Here is a 12402-nt window from a genome sequence, read left to right as displayed (position 1 = left end):
CAGCTTTAATGAAAATATTCACTCATACCAGTAAACCACTTTACTAACAAAATGACCTCTGTGCTGAGACCTCATCAAATGTTAAACACTGCATCCTATATAATTTAAACAATACCAGTGAAACACCTTTCTAACTAAATAGCCCCTCTACTGAGACCTCTCCATATATTAAGGGCCGTATTTATACTCCGTTTGCGCCGAATTTGCGTCGTTTTTTTCGACGCAAATTCGACGCTAAACTAACGCCAACTAACGCCATATTTATACTATGGCGTTAGAGGCGTATAGCGCCAAAGTTCCCGGAATGTGCGTCATTTTTTAGCGTGAACCCCTTCCTTGCGTTAATGATATGCAAGGGAGGCGTTCCCGTCTAAAAAATGACTCCCAGGCCTTTACGTGGTATTTATACTCCCGGGCAAAAGAGACGCCCGGGAGTGGGCGTGGCTAAAAACGGCGCATTTGCGCCGCTTTTTAACGCCTGGGTCAGGCATGGCGTTAAGGGACAAGTGGGCTCAAAATGAGCCCAGAGTGCCCTCCCCTGCCCCCAGGGACCCCCCCTGCCACCCTTGCCCACTCCAGGAGGACACCCAAGGCTGGAGGGACCCACCCCAGGGACATTCAGGTAAGTTCAGGTAAGTATTTTTTTATTTTTTTTAAATAATTTTTTGTGGCATAGGGGGGCCTGATTTGTGCCCCCCTACATGCCACTATGCCCAATGACCATGCCCAGGGGACAGAAGTCCCCTGGGCATGGCCATTGGGCAAGGGGGCATGACTCCTATCTTTACAATGATAGGAGTCATGTTGATGGGGGATGGGCGTCGAAAAAAAATGGCGCAAGTCGGGTTACGACGATTTTTTCGACGTAACCTGACTTGCCCCATTTTAAGACGCCCATGCGCCATTTTCCCCCTACGCCGGCGCTGCCTGGTGTACGTGGTTTTTCTCGCGCACACCAGGCAGCGCCGGTCTGCTTGCGCCGGCTAACGCCATTCAATAAATACGGCGCCCGCATGGCGCTTCAGAATGGCGTTAGCCGGCGCAAAACTTTTTGACGCTAAACTGCGTTAGCGCAGTTTAGCGTCAAAAAGTATAAATATGGGCCTAAATGCTGGGAGTACGGGACTTTTATTGGAAAGACATCTCTCTACAAAGATTTTTCCTTTCATTAAAGCACATATATAATTGCTTTATGAAACAGAATCCTATATAATTACAGTACACTATGCAATACAATTTCTCAATGTACAGATTAAATACAGTGTAATTTCGTAAACCCTCCAGTATACAACATAGACCTTTTTATACTGTGAATTCTTCAGTTTAATGTTTACCTACACTCTGGACAAAACACCTTTGTAGAGGATAAAGCTTTAGTGTCAAACAGTTTACTAAGCAATTCATTCCTTATTCAAACATATTTTATATGAGTAAGCATGCTGTCTACTGCAAAGACACCCTAGTGTATGTTAAACTGTGTTTAGGACACCAACTGTCCACAAATAGATACAGGAAATTTAAAATGTTGAATCTATATTAAACATCCTCAACAAAGATCTAGATCTCAAAACTATCTCCATAGCCATCTATGAACTCAACATTTTCTAAAAAATTAAATCAACTGAACTGTCACACAGAAATGGAAGCTGTCACCAACTGGATGAGAGAAAGCTGCCTTAAGCTTAACTCCGACAAGACTGAGTTCATCATCTTTGGAAACGCCACCTCAGCTTGGGATGATGGTGGCCCACATCCCTCAGCGCCCCCCTGAGCCGACCGTGCACGCCCCCAACTTAGGAATCATCCTCGACTTGTCCCTATCCATGACCCGCCAGGTAAACTAGCACACTATCACAGGACAGTAAACCCACTCCTTAGTCATGAGCAAGCTTGACTACGGCAATGCCCTCTACCCCGGCACCTCAATAGGAACATCAAAAACTTCAACTCATCCAGAACGCCGCCACCAGTCTCATTCTGGACCTTCCTCCCCGAGAACACATCTCCCAACACCTGAGGACCTTTCACTGGCTACCGGTCGAGAAGCGAATCACCTTCAAGCTTCTCAGCCACACGTACAAGGGCATACACCACACAGGACCTGCTTACCTGAACCACTTCATCTCCTTCCACACCCCCACCAGATCCCTCCGCTCCACCCAGATGGCCCTGGCCACTGTCCCTCGCATCCGGAAAACCAACGCCAGAGGACGATCTTTTACCTACACTGCAGCGAAGAGCTAGAACAACCTCCTCCCGCACCTCAGACGAAGCCTGTCGCTCACCATCTTCAGCAAAAACCTCAAGATGTGGCTCTTTGGATGAGGCCCCTCCACTCCCCGTTTCTCGAGACCCTCATGGGTGAGTAGCCATGCTTTACAAATACTGATTGATTGACAGAAGAAATCTATCCTAATAACGAAACTACATGTACCATAACCCTCTGTAATAGCTTGTGTAACCTTTTTGTTTTGCTTTATAATTCATCTTGATGACCTGTGCTTTACCTCTATTTCTTTATGTTTTTTTTCAACCAGCTAATGGCACTGTTACTGTGGTAATACACACTCTTTTCTCTCTCTGTACAATTCGACTCACAGGACTCTCACAAGATCGAAGAAAGATCTCATGGTGGGGTCACTCGGGCAAGTTCCATGCAACTCTTGCAAGATTCTTGTGGGATCATACGAGCAACCCCTCATCAAGCGTCACCTACAGAAGCTTGTCAATGACTCTAATGAGATTCTTGTGGGATCGTACCAGAATTTTGAAATCAGCCAATAGAAGAGCCCATATTGTTCACCAAGTAACTCTGCCCCATTTAAACAGCAATACATTCCAACCTAACCTTCTTTTGTAACTGTCAAAGGTCTACCAATTACATTTATAATTTTGCCACATTCGCATTTTATCTCTCCTCCTATAACTCCACATTGCTACTTACTCATTCTGCTAGGCACTCCTCTTCTGACAGAGATCTCCATACAGCACCATGGTTCACTTCTGGGTTTTGGGATACAGCTTTATCCTATGGGCTAGAGAGCATGCTATTATCTGTAGTATTGGCAAGAATCTTGGATTTCCAAACTTAGACATACCATGATTGGCCATAGAACTATGAAGTGGCATCAATTGTTACCAATAGCTGAGAGCATTTTAGATTATGAGCACTCAGACGTGATTTTAGTGGTGGTAATGACCTTAACTCAATCACAGGTGTTGCGCTAGAAATCCAAATAAAGCAGATCTTTTCACAATTGATTTTACTCTTTCCTCAAAGTGCCATTGTAGTTTCTAGCATATGTCAACGGCAAACATGGCCGAAAAAGTCTTGTCCTATTATTGAGAAATCCCAGAAGCATGTCATTAGAACAGTTTCTGCATTTCTTCCAGACTGTGGCATGGACTCAATATATCACAACAACATCCGGTTTGATATGCCAGGTGTCTATAGGTGAGATGGAGTGAGCTTCATTGCAGAAGAGAACAGGGTCTTCCTTAATTACTTCAAGGAATGCATTCATCCTAGGTGTAACTGAACATTACACACAATAAACACAAAAGGCATGATTATTTTATGATGCAAATCCCTTTTTATTGGGATAATGATACCTGCAAGACTCTTATGAGAGAGGGAGCACCCAAACTCCTGCACTTACTGGTATATTGGTCCAGCAATTGCATGAGTCTCACAAGCTCAAACATGCAAACTATATGTAATGCATAATAGCTCTGTTTAACACAGTGTAAGTACTAGACTGTCCAAACGTACACAACTCTATACTAAAATCTTTTCCTTGAAATAGATTTTCTATACCCATTATTTTATTTTGGTTTTTAGTTTGCACAGTCCCACAAGACTTTCATGAGATTGTATAATGTTTTGGAGGAAAAGTGTTTACTTTCTTCATTTCAGTACTTATCCCTTATAGTCCCCACTACTAGGGTTTGGGGAGAAAGTAGCCTCTTCACTGATACTTCTCCACGTATATCAGCAGTACATAGTAGGGTGTGAAGACAGAATGAGTTGTTCACTAACAACCAGGTCTGCAAGTGTGAATAGTAGGGAGAGATAGTATCTCCAGTAACACTTTTCTCAAGATTGTGCACCCCATTACTTTTTTTTACCATCCTGCAAGAGTCTTGTGAGATCATAAACTTTTTTAGAGGAAGAATTTATACTTTCCTTTATTAAAGTACTCATGCCTTATAGTCCCTATTAGGTGGATTTGGGCAGAGGCTAGACTCTCAAATTATAACTTGTAACAGGATATCAGCAGTGCACAGTAGGATGTAAAGACACACTGGGTTCTCACTGACACCTCTTGACAGTCTGACAACTGTGTATAGTAGACTATGGGGAGAGAATGGCGTCTCCACTGAGACCTTGCAAGAAGGTAGCCGGTGTGTAGAGTGCGGTGTTAAGACATGCTGTATCTCTCTGCTCACACCTCCTCCCATGCTGATAGGTATAAATTGTAGGCTGTGGGGAATAACTGCTCTGTTTGCGCCTTGAGACCCGCACGGGTGAGTAGCGCGCTTTATAAATGTTAATGATTTGATTTGATTTGATTTGCTGACAGATGTCTCTTGCATGATAAGTCTGCATAGTACAGTGAGGGAAGAGACTGGTCCCTCTCCTGTGTTCTGTGTCTTGGATGATAGGTGAGTAAATGTGGATGTGAAAGGGGGATTACCTCTCTGGTCACAGCTCTACCCAGGACGACAAATGTGCAAATAAGGTGTAAGGATGAAATTACCTCTCAGCTGAGACATATGTCTTGCATAATAACTATAGAAACTATGGTGTAGAAACACACTGCCTGTCAGCTGATATATCTCCCCAGACTAACATATGTACGAAGCAGACTGTGAGTAGAGACTGTTCTCACTGCGCATACCTCGTTTCATAGTGATGTATGTTCACAGCAGAGTATAAACTTGAGTATTCTCTCTTTTGAAAACTGAGTCATGTACTACTGGTGTCTATACTTGATTAAACAGACATACCCATCTCTCTTTCAGACATCCCCCAGTGGCAACTGTCATACATAATACTATGTGCACAACAGCTGATAGGAGAGCGTATTAGAGTATTTAGATAGACTGCTCTCTGTGCCAATACCTCTCTCATCTTCACCAGCTTTATTTTGGTTTTAAGAATGAACCATAAAAGCATAATCACATCAAAAATACAAGTTTAAATAATCTTATAATTTTATATTGTAAAACATTTACAAAACATTTGCCTCTTATTTGTTTTTAATTTACTTATTATAGCATACCCAGAATTACCCTCTCTGTGATGTACACATTTTGTTAATTCCCTTTTTTAACTTCCAATTGGGCATCATAAATTTAGGCCTATGTTCAGCAACACCTCTCAGCTTCCTCATGGCATTTTTGTATTCCCTATTTTGCCAGAAATACTTATTCACCATATTTCCCAACTTCTTCCCTGGGTTCTCCTGCACCATCTGTCATAAGAAACTAAAGTTCACTACTTTTGTATTGCAATGAGCTGCTTTGTCAACAGCTTAACACTGAATGCCTAATATATTGATCACATATTTACATCAATTGAATTTATATGTAATGTTTTAAAGTTATTTCATGAAGTTTAATCTTCTGCTATTCATCAGCATATAGAAAAAAAACCTTTGAAAATATCGTCCATAGAAGTTTCAGAAAAAAACAATTAGAAACAGAATGAAATTGTGTGATTCTCCACTTTCTGCCAGTCTACAGAATATACTGTAGCAGACTTGAACAGACATTCAGGTCAATCCCGTTTAATGACCCTCAAACTAGAACTTCTCGAATTTCGCTAGAAGACTTTTTTTTACAGATTTTTTTCACAAAATAATTTTTAAAAGGTTTCCTACTTTGAGTGCATTATTTTGCACTATTGCACTTCTCACCATCTAATATAATTTTCATTATATAGTTATTTAATTGGAAGATCTCCAGTTGAGATTCTAAAACTTTGAAGCATATTCAGAAACATGGATACTTTATCTCACTTGCATGAACATAGTTTAGTGAATAGCTTTTCCAAGTAAATCAAAATATGTTATCTTAAGTGGCCAATGGTCTTTAATTTTTTTAATGGAAACATTTCCCCTACTAGGCTTTTTCGTTATCATGGAGAGGTTTTGATTGCTGGGCACACAGTGCCATTAGAGTTAGCCCAGAATATCCTCTTTATGATAGCATCTTCAATGGGATGTCTAACTGTGCGGCTATGGATTCCTCGCACCACCAGACAAAGAAATTCTACCTTCATTCTTGACACAGAATGAGAATGTGTCACTTTTGACTTAAGTGTATCTATTGCTGTACTCTTTTCATGTTCCAAGAATGTTTGTGTGGAGAAGAGAAGCAGCGTTTAACCCTCTTAGGAACTACTCTTGAGAATAACTTTTAAGGTCTGGTCTTAACATCCCATAAAGGCCTGTTGAACTTCTTTGATGTATTGGACAGGACACCATGTGATTGCGAAGACATGACTGTAATGGGGCGCTGCTGTGACACCACAGTGGATGGCTGCCTGACGTGCAGACTCCGTCATGCACCACAACCTTCACTGTGTTTCACGGCTTTACAAAATGAATTGAGGTCAACAGGCAATCCACTGAGCTTTTGGAACACAAGGGGACTGTGCTTATTGTTTTGGAAGCCCAAGTGAACCTTCAGCTTCATTTTTCTGCGGGTGGATGGCTCCTGAGGTACTTGCGGCCACCATCTTGTACCGCCACACTTCACCCGACTCCCACTGCTCGCTGTGGCTGTTAGGCACACACTCATTATTCATTATTTTTTTAGGTTTGAAATGCTCTTCTCTTCTTATGGAACACTGCACAATCATTATTTGTTTTAATTTTCTTCTGTGATTAATTATACTGACATTCTTTTCCTCATGGGCTGCCTTAAGTGAAGCTCTTCATTATATGAATGCCAAATAACTAGTGCTTCTCACATTATGCTGATTGCCTTGTTGTTGCTGCTATTAATGCTCCTTTTAAATTAGTTATTGACTGTTGTTACTGGACTTTCCTCATCTTTGGAGATATGTCATTATTTAACTACACTGCATATAATACGGAAGGTACATAATTAAGCATTGCCAGTCATTTTCTCTGCTCTGCTTGTGTGCTGTTACCTCTCTGCACATGAAGCACTGGCAATATATATAAATATATATTGGAACCGAGTAATTAATTTTATACTCTCACTAAAACTGTGAATACTCATAACTAATGTCCAACTAGAACTACATTCTTTTTGCACAGGTAGTGCATGAGCAGACTAAAGAAACCTTTTTTTCATACTAGCTCTATAACCCGGTCTACCCCTAAGTCACCCACACAACGCTCCTCAAGGAGCTTCTCAATGGACAAGCTGGTTACATCCATTGATATGGCACAATCTGTTGCTTCTCTCGCTGTATCTGCTTCTATTAAGGCACATTCTCCATCTTCTGCAAATAAAAGACTTAAACAAGATCCTCCTTCAACTGAACAACCATCAATCCCCTATATTGATGCTGCTCTTAGAAGAAATTCTTGCACTTTGTCCCTTTGTTGAAGAGACGAGGCAAACACATTCAGAATCAGTGAAACTTATAAGATTGAGAAAAAGGTCTTTCCACTTTAAAATAAAAACACTCAAAACCCTTGGAAAACAGGAATAGACACAATAATCTGCATATTTATGACCTTCTTGAAGGAACAAAAGGGGATGATCTTGTCTCCTTTTTTTAATTTTCTTCTGCAGGTATTAGAAAACAAGCTCATAGTCTGGGTTCCTGACTCTCCTCCTCTATGCCTTCTACTAAACCAAGAGGAGTCATTCTCTACTTTCTAGAGTTCACAGACCTTTTAAAGTTCCTCAATGCTGCCAAATCCAAAAAACAATTCATGTGGTCGGACAAGAAGATTTTTGTTTCACAGGATGTTTCTAATGCTACGGCCACCAGGAGGAAATAATTTCTTAACCTTCAACCTGTGCTACGTAATTTGGGTGCCCGTTATGGCCTTTTTCATCTCTGTATACTCAAGTGACCTACCAAAATAGGGCTGCGCCCTAGGAGAATCCAACTGAACTCAGAAATGTTATAAACTCTCATCTGGAAGATTCTATGGACACAGCGGGACGATCTACATGGTAATTGGTTTTTAAATGCTTTCCCATTTTTTTTACCTGTACTCTTAGATAAAATGTTTTCCTAGGTAAGTTATATTTTTGTTAGTATTGTCATTCCCTCTTTTTCCTACAATAGTCACAGTGTTTTGTTTGCCTTATTCTTCCCCAAATCATTTTTTCTTAGCTAGATTGTTTTCCAGGATATTTTACACATTTCTTAACATTATTGCTCCTTCATTTCCCTACAGATTAACCATGTTTGTTTGCCTAGTTCATCCCCTAAGCATTTATCTATGGTTCTGCTGTGGTTGCGATCCTCCCCTTTGTCTGATGTGTCATCGTTGCCTGTGTGTCACCACCTCATACTACTTTTTGTTAAATTTTCAGGTTTGTGTTTTCAGTAGTTATTTCTTGACCTACACTGTCTCCTTTAGGTAATTTCTCTTCCTTTCTATCTCCTTTCCCCACTCTGTTTGCCTTCTCCCCTTATCCATCCTACATTTTCATGCATCATCTTTCATTTGTTCTTGTTTTTATATACTGGTTCATGTCTTTATTGCAGGATTATTCATTATTGCTTAGTTCTCAGCATATATTTAATTTGTTTTCACTGTAAAATTCAGAGTTATAACATGAAATATAGAAGGATTCATTAATCCTGTCAAACTTCGGAGAGCTGTATCCCATTTGGCCAAATCGGCTCCCAGATTTAGTCTTCCTTCAAGAGACAAATCTCTCTGAATCTGAAGACTGAAAACTCAAACGTGGGTGGGTTGGCTCTGTGTTTGTGTCTCCCACTTTAAATGAAAAGAATGTAGTCTTTATTCTATGTCAAAAAATCTCAAGATTTTTTAGTAGTCTCTTAAGAATAAGATAATATGGGAAGATGGATTATTGTCCAACTTTTAATCAAACAAAATTCCTGTAACTGTTTTAAATATTTATGCACCAACTCAACCTGATCATACTTTTGTCAATATATTGACGCATACTTTATCCTGGGAGGTGACTGTAACCAGATTATCGATCCCTTTATGGACAGACACAGGTTCAATTCATCCCTCATATATTGCCTAAACAATCCTGTAACACTGTTTCTCATGGTGCTTTGGTTTATTCTTGAAGACTCTCTAACCCTACCACCAGAAACTATACTTTTCATTCTGCTATACATGGTACACTTACAATATTAGATCACATTTGTGTCTCTAAGCCTTTATCACAATATATAATTCAATCTTCAATCAGTCCCATAGTATTCTCAGACCATGCCATGGTTATCACAGATTTGGATTTGGTTCCCACTCACCCGAATTCTCACAGATGGAGATTTAATAATTCATTATTAAAGGATCCACAATTCTCTACTTCCTTTGTCTCAACTGCTTCTGAATTTGTCTACATTAATGACTCTCCCTCCAGCTGTTGTCCTCCTCTATTATGAGACACTTTCAAAGCAGAAGCACATGGTTTTATTCATGATTATGTAGCTAAAAAGAAGAAAGCCCTAAATAAAGAATATACTTTGTTATCATCTAATAAAGTTTTAGAGCAAAAGTACTTTTCATCTAAGTTGAATACTGATCTTCCAAACCTCCTTAATACCAAATTAAAATGTAATACTTTATCAATGAACAATGCTTCCATACTAATAAGAAGTAATGCCCATTATTAATGCAGGAAGAAATAAGGTTGGTAAACTATTAGCTAATTGTTTGAAAGTGAAAAAGCAAAGATTCCAGATAGATTTGCTAATTAATTCACATGGGGTTACATTACCTAAACATAATAATATCCTAAATGAGTTTGTCATGTTTTAGCAAACCTGATATACTCCCAACAATATCGTAGAACATTCTCAGATTGAAGACTATCGACAGCAGACACCTAACTCTGTTACTGTTTACCTAGGCTTTGTTTCCTTAAAATCAGATCCAAATATTCAGGAAATTTCTAATACTTTGAACTCTTTAAAAAATGGGAAACCCCTGATACTGATGGTCTTACTATAGAATTTTTCTTATACTTTTCCAATATCATCCTTCTTAAGTTATCAAGTTTGTTTAACCACTATATTAGCTCTGACTCTACTTCAGACACCTTTCACAAAGCCACAATTTGTCTCATACATACGGGCGCTAATGATCCAACTTCATATAAGAATCATTGGCCCATTTCCTTGGGGAGTAGAGATTACAAGATTTTTGCAAAGCTGTTAGCTTTCCATTTAGAATCCTTTCTTCCGCATCTTATAGGTAAGTAGCAATCTGCTTTCTTAAAAGGAAGATTAGCGTCAGACAATACTGGATTATTTTTTAATGTGCTGAGTAAAGCTCCCATCCTAAAAACACCTCTTGCATCAAAAACAATTGTTGCATAGAGGCTTTTGATAGGCTCAATTAGGATTTTATGTCACAATCATTAGCTTGCCATGGTATTTATCAATCATCTTGTGCTTCTGTCCTTGTCAATGGTGTACATATTTTTCTTTAGAACAGGGTGTTCGACAGGGCTGACCTCTTTCTCCATTATTAGTTGTCCTTGGTCTTGAACTTTTCCTTTCCCGTATTTGCTCCAATACACCTACATCTGGTTTTCGTTATGGTGATCATCATCTATAACTAGCAGGCAATGCTAGTATTTTCTCTCTTTCATCCCCAGAAATAACTTTAGAAGCACAACTGAAATTCTTCCACTCAATAAATACACCATTAAACATGCACTTCTCAAGTCTGTTTTTCAGTGGGTGTCAACTTTCAAAATTAAATAGCTAGGTATATGGTTTGCAAAATCAGTGCAGGAATCAATCTCAATAAACTTTAAAGAACTGTTAGCAAAAAATGATGGAATACTTTCTGCGTTGGACCCATTATTTGTATCTTGATGGGATTGCCTAGATACCATTAATAATACTCTGTCTTATTTCTGTGATGCCATTCCCTATCCCCCAGATTTATTTTAAGACCTTAAACTCTAAACTTAAGTATTTTTTGTGGAATAATAAAAAAGCAAGAGTCTCCTTATCTCTTCTACAGAAATCACAACTTGAGGGTTGCGTCAATTTTCCAGATTTTAATTGTTTTAATTGTTATCATAAAGCTTTTGGTCTGTGTCAGGTTGCCTTTTGAATTGCTGACTTGACTTTAGCTTTTTCTCCTTATGGGATGATGTGGAGAGACTCCAAAAGAAATTCTTTCTTTTTCTTCTAAAACTTCTTTTATTATATCCCCTATTTTTAAACATACCACATCCTTGATAAAATCTTCCTATATGCCCGTTATGTTAGCTCTTTCTATTTTCTTCATTATGTCCATATGGCATTTCAAGCTTATTAACATTAATAACAGACCGATATATTTGGCATACTTGGAGCTCTAGAGGCATTATGTGGATTATGCAACTACTTCAAAACAATATTGTAGGAAAGTAGCCTCTTTCTAGCCTTGTTACCCCCACTTTAGGCCTGTTTGTGAGTATATGTCAGGATGTTTTCACTGTCTCACTGGGATCCTGCTAGCCAGGCCCCAGTGCTCATAGTGAAGACCCTATGTTGTAAGTATGTTTGTTATGTGTCACTGGGATCCTGGTAAGTGCTCATATGTTTGTGGCCTATATGTGTTCCCTGTGCCTAACTGTCTCACTGAGGGTCTGCTAACCAGAACGTCAGTGGTTATGCTCTCTCTGCTTTCCAAATTTGTCACTAACAGGCTAGTGATTAAATTTACCAATTCACATTGGCATACTGGTACACCCATATAATCCCCTAGTATATGGTACTGAGGTACCCAGGGTATTGGGGTTCCAGGAGATCCCTGTGGGCTGCAGCATTTCTTTTGCCACCCATAGGGAGCTCTGACAATTCTTACACAGGCCTGCCACTGCAGCCTGAGTGAAAGAATGCCCACATTATTTCACAGCCATTTACCACTGCACATAAGTACCTTATAAGTCAACTATATGTCTAACCTTCACCTGGTGAAGGTTGGGTGCAAAGTTACTTAGTGTGTGGGCACCCTGGCACTAGCCAAGGTGCCCCCACATTGTTCAGGGCAAATTCCCCGGACTTTGTGAGTGCGGGGACACCATTACACGCGTGCACTATACATAGGTCACTACCTATGTATGGCGTCACAATGGCAACTCCGAACATGGCCATGTAACATGTCTAAGATCATGGAATTGTCACCCCAATACCATTCTGGTATTGGGGAGTCGATTTCATGATCCCCCGGGTCTCTAGCACAGTACCCAGGTTAC

This window comes from Pleurodeles waltl, chromosome 4_1, assembly GCF_031143425.1.
Source record: "Pleurodeles waltl isolate 20211129_DDA chromosome 4_1, aPleWal1.hap1.20221129, whole genome shotgun sequence".
NCBI lineage: Eukaryota > Metazoa > Chordata > Amphibia > Caudata > Salamandridae > Pleurodeles > Pleurodeles waltl.
Note: the sequence above shows the minus strand (reverse complement) of the source record.